Source organism: Mustela lutreola, chromosome 7 (genome assembly GCF_030435805.1).
Source record: "Mustela lutreola isolate mMusLut2 chromosome 7, mMusLut2.pri, whole genome shotgun sequence".
Taxonomy (NCBI): domain Eukaryota; kingdom Metazoa; phylum Chordata; class Mammalia; order Carnivora; family Mustelidae; genus Mustela; species Mustela lutreola.
Window position 1 is genome coordinate 32,327,543 of NC_081296.1, and position 13,630 is coordinate 32,341,172.

Genomic DNA, 13,630 nt, shown 5'->3' on the forward strand with positions numbered 1-13,630 from the left:
TTCCACACATACCTTTATAAATACTTATATCATAATGAATAAAGATGTTATATGAAGGAAGTTATATACACAGTGTTTTGCAATCTTTTGAGCATCTGGTTATTCCCATATACTTCTACTGTATGCTACTTGAAAGAAGGTTTATACACAATACAGTTTCACTGAGTTAAGCATGTGACTATTTCCATATGATTCTACACATATGTTTATGAACACTTACAATAGCAAATAAAAGTGTTGCTGGAAAGATGCATTATACACAGAGTAGTTTTAATGAGTTCAGCATAATGCTACTCCTTCCTATATACTTCTACATGAGTTACATACCCTATCTTAATAAATGAAAATTTCATTTAAAACACTTATTATACAAAGTATAGCTTCAATGAGTTAAGCGTAAGGCTATTCACATATGCTTCTAAATATAAGTTTACGTACACGTCTGTCTTAATGAAGAAAATGTTATTTGAAGAACACAGTATGCACATTGTAGATCTAGCGAGTTAAGCCTACTGCTATATCCATTTGTTTCTACACAGAACTTTACAAACACTTTTTTAAAGTTTTTATTTAAATTTCAGTTAATTAACATACAGTGTAAAATTATTTCAGGTGTACAATATAGTGGTTCAACAGTTTTATACAAACCCCAGTGCTCATCACAAGTGAACTCCTTATTCCCCATCACCAATTAACCTATCCCATTAACCAAAATCATCCACCTCCATTCTGGTAAGCATCAGTTTATTCTCTGTAGTTAAGTTTCTTGATTTGTCACTCTCTCTTTCTTTTTCAACTTTGCTCTTTTATTTTGTTTATTCAATTCCACATATGAGCGAAATCATATAGTATTTTTTTTCTCTGTCAGATTTATTTCACTTCATAATACTCTCTAACTCCTTTCATGTCATTGCAGATGACAAGACTTCATTCTTTCTTTTATGGCTAAGTAATATTCGTGTGTGTGTGTGCGCGCGCGCACATATATAATACTTATTTATCAATTCATCAGTCAGTGGGCACATAAGCTGTTTCCGTAATTTGGCTATTGTAGATAATGCTGCTATAAACATCTGGGTACTTGTATCCCTTTAAAATAGTATTTTTATATTCTTTGGGTAAATACCTAGTAGTGTGATTCCTAGATCATAATGTAGTTCTATTTTTTAAAAAAGATTTTATTTATTTATTTGACAGAGATCACAAGTAGGCAGAGAGGCAGGCAGAGAGAAAGAGGAGAAAGCAGGCTCCCTGCCGAGCAAAAAGCCCGCTTGAACCCAGGACCCCGGGATCATGACCCGAGCTGAAGGCAGAGGCTTTAGCCCACTGAGCCACCCAGGTGCCCCAGTGTATTTCTATTTTTAACATTTTGACGAAACTCCATACAGTTTTCCACAGTGGCTGCAACAGTTTGCATTCCCACCAACACTGCAAAAGGATTTCCCTTTCACCACATGCTTACCAGTACCTGTTCTTTTTTCTGTTATCAATTGTAGCCCATTCTGACAGATATAAGGTGATACTATGTTGTAATTTTGATTTTCATTTCCCTCATGATCTGTAATGTTGAGATTCTTCCATGTGTCTGTTGGCCATTTGTATGTTTTCTTTGAAAAATATCTATTCTTGTCTTCTGCTCATTTTTAAATTGGATTATATGTTTTTTGAGTGTTGAGTCATATACGTTCTTTACATATTTTTGATACTAACCTCTTATCAGATACGCCATTTACAAATATCTTCTCCCATTTCATTGGTTGCCTTTTAGTTTTGTTGATTGTTTCCTTCACTGTGCAAAAACCTTTTCTTTTGATGAAGTCCTAACAGTTTATTTTTGCCTTTGTTTCCCTTGCCTCAGGAGACATATCTAGATAGAAGTTGCTATGGCTGATGTCAGAGAAGTTACTGCATATTCTCTTCTAGCATTTTTATGATCTCAGATATCACATTTAGGCTTTAATCATATTTATATATGTGGTCTAAGAAAGTGGGCCAGTTTCGTTGCCTGGGTGGCTCAGTGGGTTAAGCCGCTGCCTTCTGCTCAGGTCATGATCTCAGGGTCCTGGGATTGAGTCCCACATCAGGCTCTCTGCTCAGCAGGGAGCCTGCTTCCTTCTCTCACTCTCCATCTGCCTGCCTCTCTGCCTACTTGTGATCTCTGTCTTTCAAATTAATAAAATCTTTATAAAAAAAAAAAAAAGAAAGTGGGCCAGTTTCATTCTTTTTGCATGGTGCTGTTCAGTTTTTCCAACACTATTTATTGAATAGATTGGCTTTTTTTCCATTGGATATTCTTTCCTGCTTTACTGAATATTAATTGATGACATAATTGTGGTTTCATTTCTGGGTTTTCTCTTCTGTTCTATTGATCTATATTTTTGTGCCAGTACCATGCTACATACCACATACTATAGCTTTTTAAAATTACTTGAAATCTGGAATTGTGATACCTCCAGGTTGTCTTTTCTTTTTCAAGATTGCTTTGGTGTTTTGGGGTCTTTTGTGGTTCCATAGACATTTTAGGATTGTTTGTTCTAGCTCTGTGAAAAATGTTGTTGGCATTTGGATAGGGATTGCATTAATTATGTAGATTGTGTTGGATAGTATAGATGTTTTAACAGTATTTTTTCTTCCAATCCATGAGCATGGAATGCCTTCCTATTTCTTTGTGTCCTCTTCAATGTCTTTCATAAGTGTTTTATAGTTTTTAGAATACATGTTTTTCATGTCTTTGTTAGATTTATTCCTAGGTATCTTATTGTTTTGAGTGCAATTGTAAATGCAATTGATTTCTTAATTTTTTTTTCCACTGTTTCATTATCGGTATACAGAAACTCAAGAGATTTCTGTACATTGATTCTGTATCCTATAACTTTACTGAATTTGTGTCATCAGTTCTAGAGGATTTTTAGTGGAGTCTTTTGGGTTTTCTATATATATGTATATAGTGTCATGTCATCTACAAATATTGGAAGTTTAACTTCTTCTTTGCCAATTGGGATGCTTTTTATTTCTTTTTGTTGTCTGATTGCTGTGGCTAGGACTTCCAGTACCACATTAAATAAAAGTGGAGAAAGTGAACGTTGCTTTTTGCTCCTGACCATAGAGGAAAAGCTCTCAGTTTTTCTCCACTGAAGATGATATCAGCAATGGGTTTTTCATATATGCTCTTTATATGTTGAGGTATGTTCCCTCTGAACTTACTTCATTGAAGATTTCTATCGTAATTGTCAAATGATTTTTCTGCATCTATTGAAATGATCATACATTTCTTATGTTTTCTTTTACTGATGTGATATATCACAACGAGAGATTTGTGAATATTGAACCATGTTTGCAACCTAGGAATGAATCCCACTTGATCATGGTGAATGATTCTTTTAATATATTGTTGGATTTGATTTCCTAGTAGCTTACTGAGAATTTTTGTATCCTTTTCAGTAGGAATAGTGGCCATTATTATTATTTTTTTTTTATTGTGGAGTCTTAATCTGGGTTTGGTATCAAGGCAATGCTGGTATCATAGAAAGAATTTGGGGGCGCCTGGGTGGCTCAGTGGGTTAAGCCGCTGCCTTCGGCTCAGGTCATGATCTCAGGTTCCTGGGATCGAGTCCCACATCGGGCTCTCTGTGATCTCTTCCCTTCCTCTCTCCTACTGTGATCTCTCTCTGTCAAATAAATAAAATCTTAAAAAAAAAAAAAAAAGAATTTGGTAGTGTTCCTTCCCTTCCTATGTTTTTGAAATATCATATCTTCTTTAAATATTTAGTAGAATTTGCCTGTGATGCCAACTGCTATTGAACTTCTGTTTGGAGTTTTTTGAGTATTGATTAAATTTCTTTGAATGTTATCCACCTATGCTAGTCTTCTAGTTATTATTGTTTCAGTTTTGTGAGTTTATATAGTTCTAGGAATTTATCCATTTCTTCCAAGTTGTCTAATATGTTGACATATAGTTAATATTCTCTAAGAATTGTTTGTATTTCTGGGTTGTTGGTTGTTATTTCTCTGTTTTCATTTGTGATTTTGTTTGTTCATTCATTTGTTTTTTGTTTTGTTTTGTTTTGTTTCTTTATAAGGCTGGCTAGAGGTTTATCAACTTTTAAAATTTTTTCCAAAAACCCGGTCTTGGTTTCATAGATCGGTGTTTTTTTTTTCCCCTATATCTTTTATTTCTACTCTAATCTTTATCATTTTCTTCCTTCTGCTGGCTGTAGGCTTCATTTGTTGTTCTTTTTCCAGCTCCTTTAGGTTTTTAGGTATAAAATTAGGTTGTTTATTTGCGGTTTTTGTTTGTTTGTTTTTCATTTTGTTTTGCTTTGGTTTGTTTTTGCTTCATGAAGTAAGCCTGTATTGCTATCTTGCCTCTTAGGATGGATTTTATTGCATCCCAAAGGTTTTGGACTACTATGTTTTCATTTTCTTTTGTTTCCATGTACTTTTTGATTTATTCTTTGATTTCCTGGTTGGCACACTCATTATTTAGTAGCATGTTGTTTAACCTCCATATATTTGTGGTCTTTCCAGACTTTTTTCTTGTGGTTGACTTCAGTTTCATAGCATTGTGGTCAGAAAAGCTATGTGCTCTGACTCTGATGCTGAGGCTTGTTTTATGGTCTAATATGTGGTCTGTTCTGGAGACTGTTCCATGTGCACTTGAAAAGAATGTGTATTCTGCTGGTTTAGGATGAAATGTCCTGAATATACCTGTTAAGTCCCTCTGATTCAATGTGTCATTCAAAGCCATTGTTTCCTTGATGTTTTGTTCAGATGATCTTTCCACTGATATAAGTGGAGTGTTAAAGTCCCATAATATTATTGTGTTATTATCAATCAGTTCCTTTATGTTTGTTATTAACTGTTTAATACATATGGATGCCCCCATGGTGGATGCATAACTATTTACAATTGTTATATTGTCTTATTGGATTGTCCCTTTTGTGATTATGTAGTGCACTTCTTTGTCTCTTCTTATAGTCCGCGTTTTATAATCTATTTTCTCTGATAGAAGTATTGCTACTTTGGCTTTCTTTTGACATACATTTGCATGATAAATGTTTTTCCATGACCTCATTTTCAATCTGTGTGTGTCTTTAGGTCTAAAATAAATTTCTTGGAGGCAGCATATAGATGAGGCTCTTTTTTTTTTTTTTTTAAACCATTCTGAAGCCCTTTATCTTTTGATTGGAGCATTTAGTCCATTTACATTGAAAGTAATTATTGATAAATATATATTTATTGCCATTTTATTACTTGTTTTGTCTTTCTTTCTGGAGATTTTCTCTGATGATTTCTTGATTTTGTCACTTTTGGTCTCACCTCTGAACTCAAAGGGTCCCCTTTGCTATTTCTTGCAAGGATGGTGTAGTGGTCCTTTAGTTTTTGTTTGTCTAGGAAACTCTTTGTCTCTCCTATTTTGAATAACAGCTTTCTGGGTCAAGTATTCTTGGGTGCAGACTTTTCCTATTTAGCACTTTGACTATATCATGCCACTCCCTTCTGGAATGTTATATTTCTGTTGAGAAATGCCCAACTACATGTTTTTCCTTAAAAGTTAAGGACTTGGGGCACCTGGGTGGCTCAGTGGGTTAAAGCCTCTGCTTTCAGCTCAGGTCATGATCCCAGGGTCCTGGGATTGAGCCCTGCATCTCTGCTCAGCGGGTGCCTGCTCCCCCCCCCCCCCCACTGCCTGCCTCTCTGCCTACTTGTGATCTCTGTCTGTCAAATAAATAAGTAAAATTCTTTAAAAAAAAAAAGAGACTTTTTTTCTTCTTGCTATTTTTAACATATTTTCTTTATTATTATATTTTGCAAATTTAATTACAATATGTCTTCGTGTTGACCTGTTTCTTATTTTGATGTGAGTTCTTTGTGTCCCCTGAATCTGGATGTCTGTTTCCTTCCTCAGGTTAAAGAAGTTTTGAATTATTATTTCTTCAAATAAATTTTCTACCCCCTTTTCTCTCTCTCTTCTTCTTCTGGGACTCCTATAATATGAATGTTATTATGTTCAATGGAGTCACTGAGTTCACTAAGTCTATTCTCATAATCTAGAATTCTTCTTTATGTCTTTTGTTCAGCTTAATGAAGCTTTCAATTAGTTTGCCTTCTAGATTACTAATTCATTCCTCTACTTCTTCCTCTACTTCTTCCAGCCTGGTGTTCATTGGATCAAGCACATTTCTAATCTCATATATTGTACTCTTCATCTCTTATTGATTCTTTTTTAACTCTTTTATTGCTCTAGTAAGGAGCTCACTGATGTCCTCTATTAATTTCTCAGACCTGGTATCTTTATATTTCTTGCTTGAAGTTCTCCATGAGAGATGTTACTCGTATCCATTTCACTTTGATCTAGCCATGCCCTTGACTTGTTCTTTCATTTGGAATAATTTCTTCCTCCTTGGCATTTTTTTTTTCTAAGTCTATGCCTTCTCTGTGTTAGAAAAGTCAGTTATGTCACCTGCTTTTGAAAGTACTGGCTTCATGAAGATGTCCTGTAGTGCCTGGGGCCTGGTGCTTGGAGGAGTGTCTCCACTGTGTGCACATGAACTCTGTTGTTTTGTTTTGACTGCTCTATTCTTCACACCAGTCATCTGCTGAGGCTCTCCTTGCATGCCATAGTCAGTGTTTGCTCTGTGACCTGAATGCGGTAAGTTTTAACGAGGTGTGCTCTGGTCTGCTTGTGAAATGAGACTTGTCACCACCTCTACTGTAACTGAGGCCCTACAGAATTCTGGTTCAGAGAAGCAGTATAGGGAGGGGTTTGTGAAGGTCCTTCTGGTGGAGGGGTCTGCTGTGCTGGGACTGAGATAAGTGTGACTGAGAAGGGCACTCCTACCAGAGCAGAGGGATAGAGCTTAGTGTATGCAAGTAAGGCAGCCAGTGTCTGTGCTGTGCTGTTCCCCACAGGGGACTCTATGTTTATAATGAAAGGCAGCAGAGGGAAATGACACTGGACAATTCCTGTGTTCCCTGAGAGGTGTCTCCATGGAATCTGCCTCTCAGGGATGTACTCTAAGAAAAGTAAATAATCTCCCCACAGTGGGCCCCACATTCTCTTTAGATTGAAGTGTCTAGGTTTAGGGTGTCTACCTCCAGTTTGTTTGCCTTCCTTCTTTCCAAGAGTAGGGCAGTGCCCTCCAGGCTTTATATCAGCCTTTAACCTTTGCTCATTGCATGAAGTCATGTAATTTAACCCTTTTCATTTTCCAAGCCAGTGGCTTTGGTGAAATGTTCCCCTTGTGCATCACCTTGTCTGTTCCTCTCTCTCCCTTCTCATTTTTTTTTCCCACTTCTTACCTTCTTTGATGTGGCCTCTTCTCTCTCTTCAGTTGTGGTGTTTGTTCTTTAGGTCTATTTCTGGAGTAGTTAGGATGATTTGATACTCATTTATTTGTTTTTATGGGAAGAGGTAAGCCACCACCATCTTTCTCTGATGACTTTATTATATTATTCCTTTAATAAATTCTTTCTTCTGTGGTATTATCTTTCTCTTATAATTTTATTATAACCACTTTATATTTTATACATTTTTCTTATTGCACTAGTTTTTAGGAATTTTTTTTTTTTACCAATTTACTCTCCAACTATCTACTAATTTTGAAAAACAAATAAACAAATAAAAACTCCAAAGGACTTTCTTGTCCTTGGAATATTCCTCATTAATGGCATCCTGCTATTATTTTGATGACTTAATAATGTCTCTTCTCTCTCTGAGGACATTAATCACCATTACTTTGAAGTTTTTTTCTGGTCCCACATTGCTTCTAATACCTCTGGTACTATTTCTTCCTATTTGTTTTGGAGTACATTTTTTATATAATAGAGAATTTCCTCACTTGTATCTTATTAATATTTAGAAATAAAGTACTCGTGGATGACTGGAAGCTCTCTGTAGGTCTCACAGTGGAGCGAAGTCTGGGAATCTAGAGGAAGTACTGCTTGTTAGTATTTCTAGGTCTTTTTACTTTGGCTTATTAATTTCACAAGGGTTTTTTTTTGTTGTTGTTGTTTGTTTTTTGTTTTTTCTTTGCTTGGGAAGTTGCAAACTTGTGGACACATGCTGGAAACCAAATAAGGAAATGGCATTGTGTGCTTACCTTTTATTTGTGTCACTGAATCTTGGGTTTTTGATTCAGCCTCCAAAGATCAGGAAATTCCGTGTTTTATTGGGATGGAGAAAGACAATCACCAGCTCTGTTTGTTTTATGGTGTTTTAACTCCCTCTTCTCTTTTGGATCAATTACAAGTTCTTGTCCTGAGATACTGAGAACCCCTAACTCTTGAGATTCTTCATGGTTCACCTTATCTAGAACCGGGACAGTCTGAGATATTACCTCACTTGTGAGTTAACAAGTTGGCCTACAACAGTTTCATAGATTCTGGGAGAAGAGAGGAGATGCTTGGTTCAAAGACAAAGGACTTTATTATTCAGGTCACTGCAGTCATCATAAGTTCCATATTTCCCTCTATTCTCCTTGCCTCCCAAGTTCTGTGGGATAAGTGTGAAGCAGTTTGTGTCACAGCTGAGGATCTCTGAAGTTAGGAAACTTCAATATTTATTTTTTCATTTTATTCTATTTCTTTTCAGTGTTCCAGAATTCATTGTTTAAGCACCACACCTAGTGCTCCATGCAATACGTGCCCTCCATAATACCTACCACCAGGCTCATTCAACCCCCACCCCTCTCCCTTCCAAATCCCTCAGTTTGTTTTTCAGAGTCTATAGTCTCTCATGGTTTGTCTCCCCCTCCATTTCCCCCCAATTCACTTCTCCTCTCCAACCCCAACATTTTTAATGTCTGCACATCTTTTCATGATGTATTTGATGAAGGAATTTCTTAATTTTAAAGAAATTCAATTTATCAGTTTGTTCTTTTATGCTTATGTTTTAATGTCCTATTTAAGAGATGTTTGCATTTCTCCAATTCATGAACATATTTTAAAAATTTTATTCTTGGGATGCCTGGGTGGCTCATCAGTAGGTTTAGCCACTGCCTTCAGCTCAGGTCATGATCCCAGTGTTCTGGGATCGAGTCCTGAATCAGTCTCCTTGTCCAGCAGGGAGCCTGCTTCTCTCTCTGCCTCTGCCGGCCACTCTGCTTGCTTGTACTCTCTCTCCCTCTCAGATAAATAAATAAATAAATAAAATGTAAAAAAATAAAAAGATAAAAATTCTATTCTTAACGTTTTAGTATTTTAACATTCACATATAGGTCTATAATCTAGTTCAACTTAATTTTTGTCTATGACATGAGGTTGGAGTCAAGGTTAATTTTTTCCCCCACTATGATATCCTTTTGCTCCATGACCACATATTAGAAAAACTATCTTAAACATTGCATAGAATTCTAAAAACTGGGAGTATGTTTCAGCACTTAATATGTTCTACTTTAATGAACTACAAAATGTGAGACCAAATGCAGCTGCCATTACTGTGTATTTACCAAATGGTGATTGGGCTATTCAAATGAAACAAATAAATAAAAGATGTTTTTAAGGAGGTTATAAAAAAACGATAAGAATAGACTTTATACATGTACTATAATTCATAAAAACGAAGGAAAATTATGTAATAAAATAGATAACATATTTTTTCAACACCTCTTAACAGTTACTGTAGTACTGCAGTTGTCACTTTTGTTCCAAAATATCTGCTCACTAAGGAAAATTAGGGAGTGTGGACAAATTGTACTTCTTGTTATATTAAGGAATTTCCTAGGAGATCTCAATTAAAGAAAAAGAGTACCAGGAAAGGCAAATTGGATTCATTAACAAAGTTTTCGTTAATACACATAAAGGATCATTCTGAGTATGGTATCTGACACTCCCTTTCTATGGTACCTAAAGAGATGTGGGAGGCAGAGTTTAAAGCTATCACTGAAACCATTGTAGGATATTGGGGCCCTTGCAGCCCCAATTTATAATTTCTTAAGCCAGGGTCTACACAAAAGGGTGAAGTTAATTCTTTCTCACTTTGCTACTAACCACTGTGCAGTTTTGGTCCTCTAAGAGCTACAGGACAAGTGAGCTACTTATAATGTCACCTTTTGAAGATTTTTTTTTTTTTTTTTTTTGAAAGACAGAGATCACAAGCAGGCAGACAGGCCGGCAGAGAGAGAGACAAGAGGAAGCAGGCTCCCTGCTGAGCAGAGAGCCAGATGCAGGGCTAGATCCCAGGATCCCCGGATCATGACCTGAGCTGAAGGCAGAGGCTTTAACCCACTGAGCTACCCAGGCACCCCTATAAAGGTGCCTATAATGGCACCTTTTGGACATGGCAGGTGCCAGATCAGATGGCAGTACCCAGCAACAAAGCAAATCATATACAATGGATAAAGCTTGTCAAATGTATCTGGTATTTTCTAGACTAGGATTAGAGGAAAGAAAATGGACATTACATTTTAACTGTGCAGAGAGCAAACTCAGTCTCTCTCTTTCTCTCTCTCTCTTTCTCTCATTCTTAAAAATGTTTTTATCTATTCATTGAAGAAAGAGAGAGCATGGATAGGGGAAAGGTCAGAGGGAGAGGGAAAAGTAGACTTTCTGCTGACTAGGGAGCTCAATGTGAGGGAGGCTCTATCCCAGGACCCCAGGATCATAATCTGAGCTGAAGGCAGATGGTTAACTGAGCCAGCCAGGTGCCCCATTATTTATTTATTTTTAAATATTTGTTTGTTTGTTTGTTTGTTTATCTATTTATTTGCTTTAAGGAGAGAGTGAACATGAGTGGAGGGAGGGACAGAAGGAGAGGGAGAGAATCTCAGACTTCCTCATTAGTGCGCAGCCCAACTTGGGGCTTGATCTCATGAGTCTAAGATCATGACTCTGAGATGATGACTTGAGCTGAAACCAAGAGTTGGATGCTGAACCAACTGAGTCACCCAGGCATCCCTGGGATTGTTTCTTAGATGTGTGAAACATCCCTTTGAGACTCTTAGATATAGATCATGAGCAGGAGAAGGGTTGGCATGAGGAAGAATAGGGATTTAGTTAGCAGCTAGGATAAAGACAAATAGAAAACTATCTTGAACATATAAATGTAAGGCATCATTATTATTGGATTTAATACATTTAAATTATCTTACCTATTTGATTCTCTTAACCCAAGAGTTTGCAGCCAGTTTTCCTAAAATGAAAAAGAAGGAATCACATGGAGGTTAAGAGATTTGCCTACTATTTTAGTAGTCAATCCAGGTCTGGTGGAGCCTAGATCTATGGACATCATTCTCTATCTCGTGCCTCTTATTCTCTGTAGCCTCACTGTTTCCACATGCCTTCTCACCCTAAATCCCTCTCAACAATCCTGACCCATCAGCCTATCACGACCACTCTCAGGCAAATTCTGCTGAAAAATACTGCTCTTACTATATTTCTACTCTATTCAACATATGCAGAGACTCCCCACTGGCTCCTAGATTACATATGAATGTCAAAAAACCAAAAACTTTTATTTATAAAGAAATAGTTGTGTGCTAATTTGAACAGCTAGATTGTACAAAAAATGGCTTGAAAATTCCCTTTTGATATCCTTAAAGAGCTGGATTCCATTATATATATATCTCTTTCTCTTCAGAACCTCTTAACCTCAGACTGGAGTTGGGAAGAAATATTGCTTAGGTTCCCTCAAATCATTCTTGGGCACCAGACATTGTTCTGGACCTCGGAACAAATAAGCTCGTTACTTGTAACAGTGCCCAGGGAAAGACAAAGCTGTGGGTTATGAAAGTTCCTTCCACATGGCATCCCTTTACTCCTGCAATCTCCAGTTTCTCAGTTGTTCACATGTTTTCATAGTCTAAGTCATAGTGAGCTAAGTTTGATTCATCATAGCATGATCTATATTTTTAACTTTTCCATATTTACGTTCTCTTTCTCTCTCTCTCTACACACACACACACATGCACACACACACACAGACAAATTTTTTTTTGCTAATATGTTGAAAATCAGTTGCAGGCATCACAGCATGTCATCTCTGAATATTTCAGGTTTCCTACCTATGAATGAAAGTTCTACTCCCTACTCATAATACCACTAAAATAAAGCTATCATTTAGTATCTAATATATGGTAAAAAATTTTCCAGTTGCATTTGAAATGTCTTCCATAGCTATGCTATTTTGATCCAAGAATCAAGGTTCACACGCTACACTAATTATGTCTCTTCAGTCACTTCTGAACTAGTTCGGCACCCTCCTTTTTGATTTGTTGGGTTTGTCATGGCATTTACTTTTGTGAGGATTCCAGGTTGGTTATGTGCTAAATGGTAGAATGTCCCACATTCTGGAATACCTGATTGTTGTATCATGATTAGATTTACAATGAACATTTTTTGGCAGTAATATCTCATTGGTGAAATAATTTTGATTAAGCACTAAATACTAAGCATTACATTTTCTGTTTTTGTGATAAGGAGTCTTCATCATAATGGGCATGTGTTCCTTAGCTTCCAATAAAATTAATAAGTGATATCAACACATGCAGATCTCCTTCTCTGAATGGAAAATGATATCTCTCACATTAGATCCATGTTGCTTTTGAAGTGTTTAGAAATTCAGCTCCATAATTAGATCAGTAATCAGTCTTGGATCAGAATTTTCTGCATATTGTTCTTATAAATATCTCCAAGTGATCCAAGGTGACAGTTGTCCTTCTAAATATTATTACTTGAAACCTTTGGAAAAAAAAAAAGAGTCCAAATTTTGACACAATCTCTTTCTTTCTTTCTTTCTTTCTTTCTTTCTTGCTTGCTTGCTTGCTTTCTCTTTCTCTCTTTCTCTCTCTTTCTATGTCTTTATCTCTTTCTTTCTGATATGGGGCAAATGGAGTGGGGTTTCTTATTAAAGTACCATATGAGTGATGATACATTTATCTACAACCAGATTCAGTGTTGGGAGGCACCTACATGATTGTGTAATACAGTGTTCCAACTCACTGCACCAACTCCCTGCAGAGAACTGGTCCCCACTAGCCATGGTGACATCCGTTACCAGTGGCATCCAATAAAATTTTTGAGTTAAAATTCCCCCCATTTTTACTTATCAATATCATTTTTAGTTCTTGTAAGCCTTTATCTACCTTAAAACCCTTCAAATATTTGTAGACAACTCTACATTCTCAGAAGAATTTTCTTCTCTGGTTTAAATATCCTAAGCTTGTCCTCTATCCCCTGGGTATTTCCTCTAAGTGGGAACTTTCTGCATGCTTTCTTTTTGAAATGTGTATTCCTGCCCTCTCTCCCTCCTTCCATCTCTCATTTCCTTGCTCAGACAGTAATTCAGGTCTGCCATGTACAAACCAGGCATGGAAATGCCAAGCTGACTGCTTGTCCTCAGTGAGCTCATAAATCACAAAAGTGCAAGGAGATAATCAGAAGAACCAACAGTGCGCATAGCAGTGACTCAACACCATGACTAGGACTGGGGCTTCTGTTACACTCATCACAGAGGAGGTGGTCACTGGACCCAGAGAAAAGAGAAGCTCAGTTTCGTATGAATGGTATTATTCTAGGGAGGAAGAGGCATGGCCTAAGTTCTGGATGGGGGAGTGCAAGATGAAGACATGGAAGGTACAAAGCAGGGAAGTATAAGGTGGCAGGAGTATGGGATGAAGAAGAAAGCAGAAAG

At 36.8% G+C, this 13,630-nt stretch overlaps 1 protein-coding gene and 1 non-coding gene across 2 annotated transcripts in view; one reads left to right on the forward strand and one right to left on the reverse strand.

Annotated features, from left to right (window-relative positions):
• Positions 1-13,630, forward strand: part of GABRG3 (gamma-aminobutyric acid type A receptor subunit gamma3) — a 659,887-nt gene that overhangs the window by 171,165 nt on the left and 475,092 nt on the right. The window lies entirely within an intron of this gene.
• LOC131837463 (small nucleolar RNA SNORD29) lies at positions 11,771-11,838 on the reverse strand. The gene has a single exon (XR_009356061.1). It is a non-coding gene; the product is annotated as a small nucleolar RNA SNORD29 (small nucleolar RNA).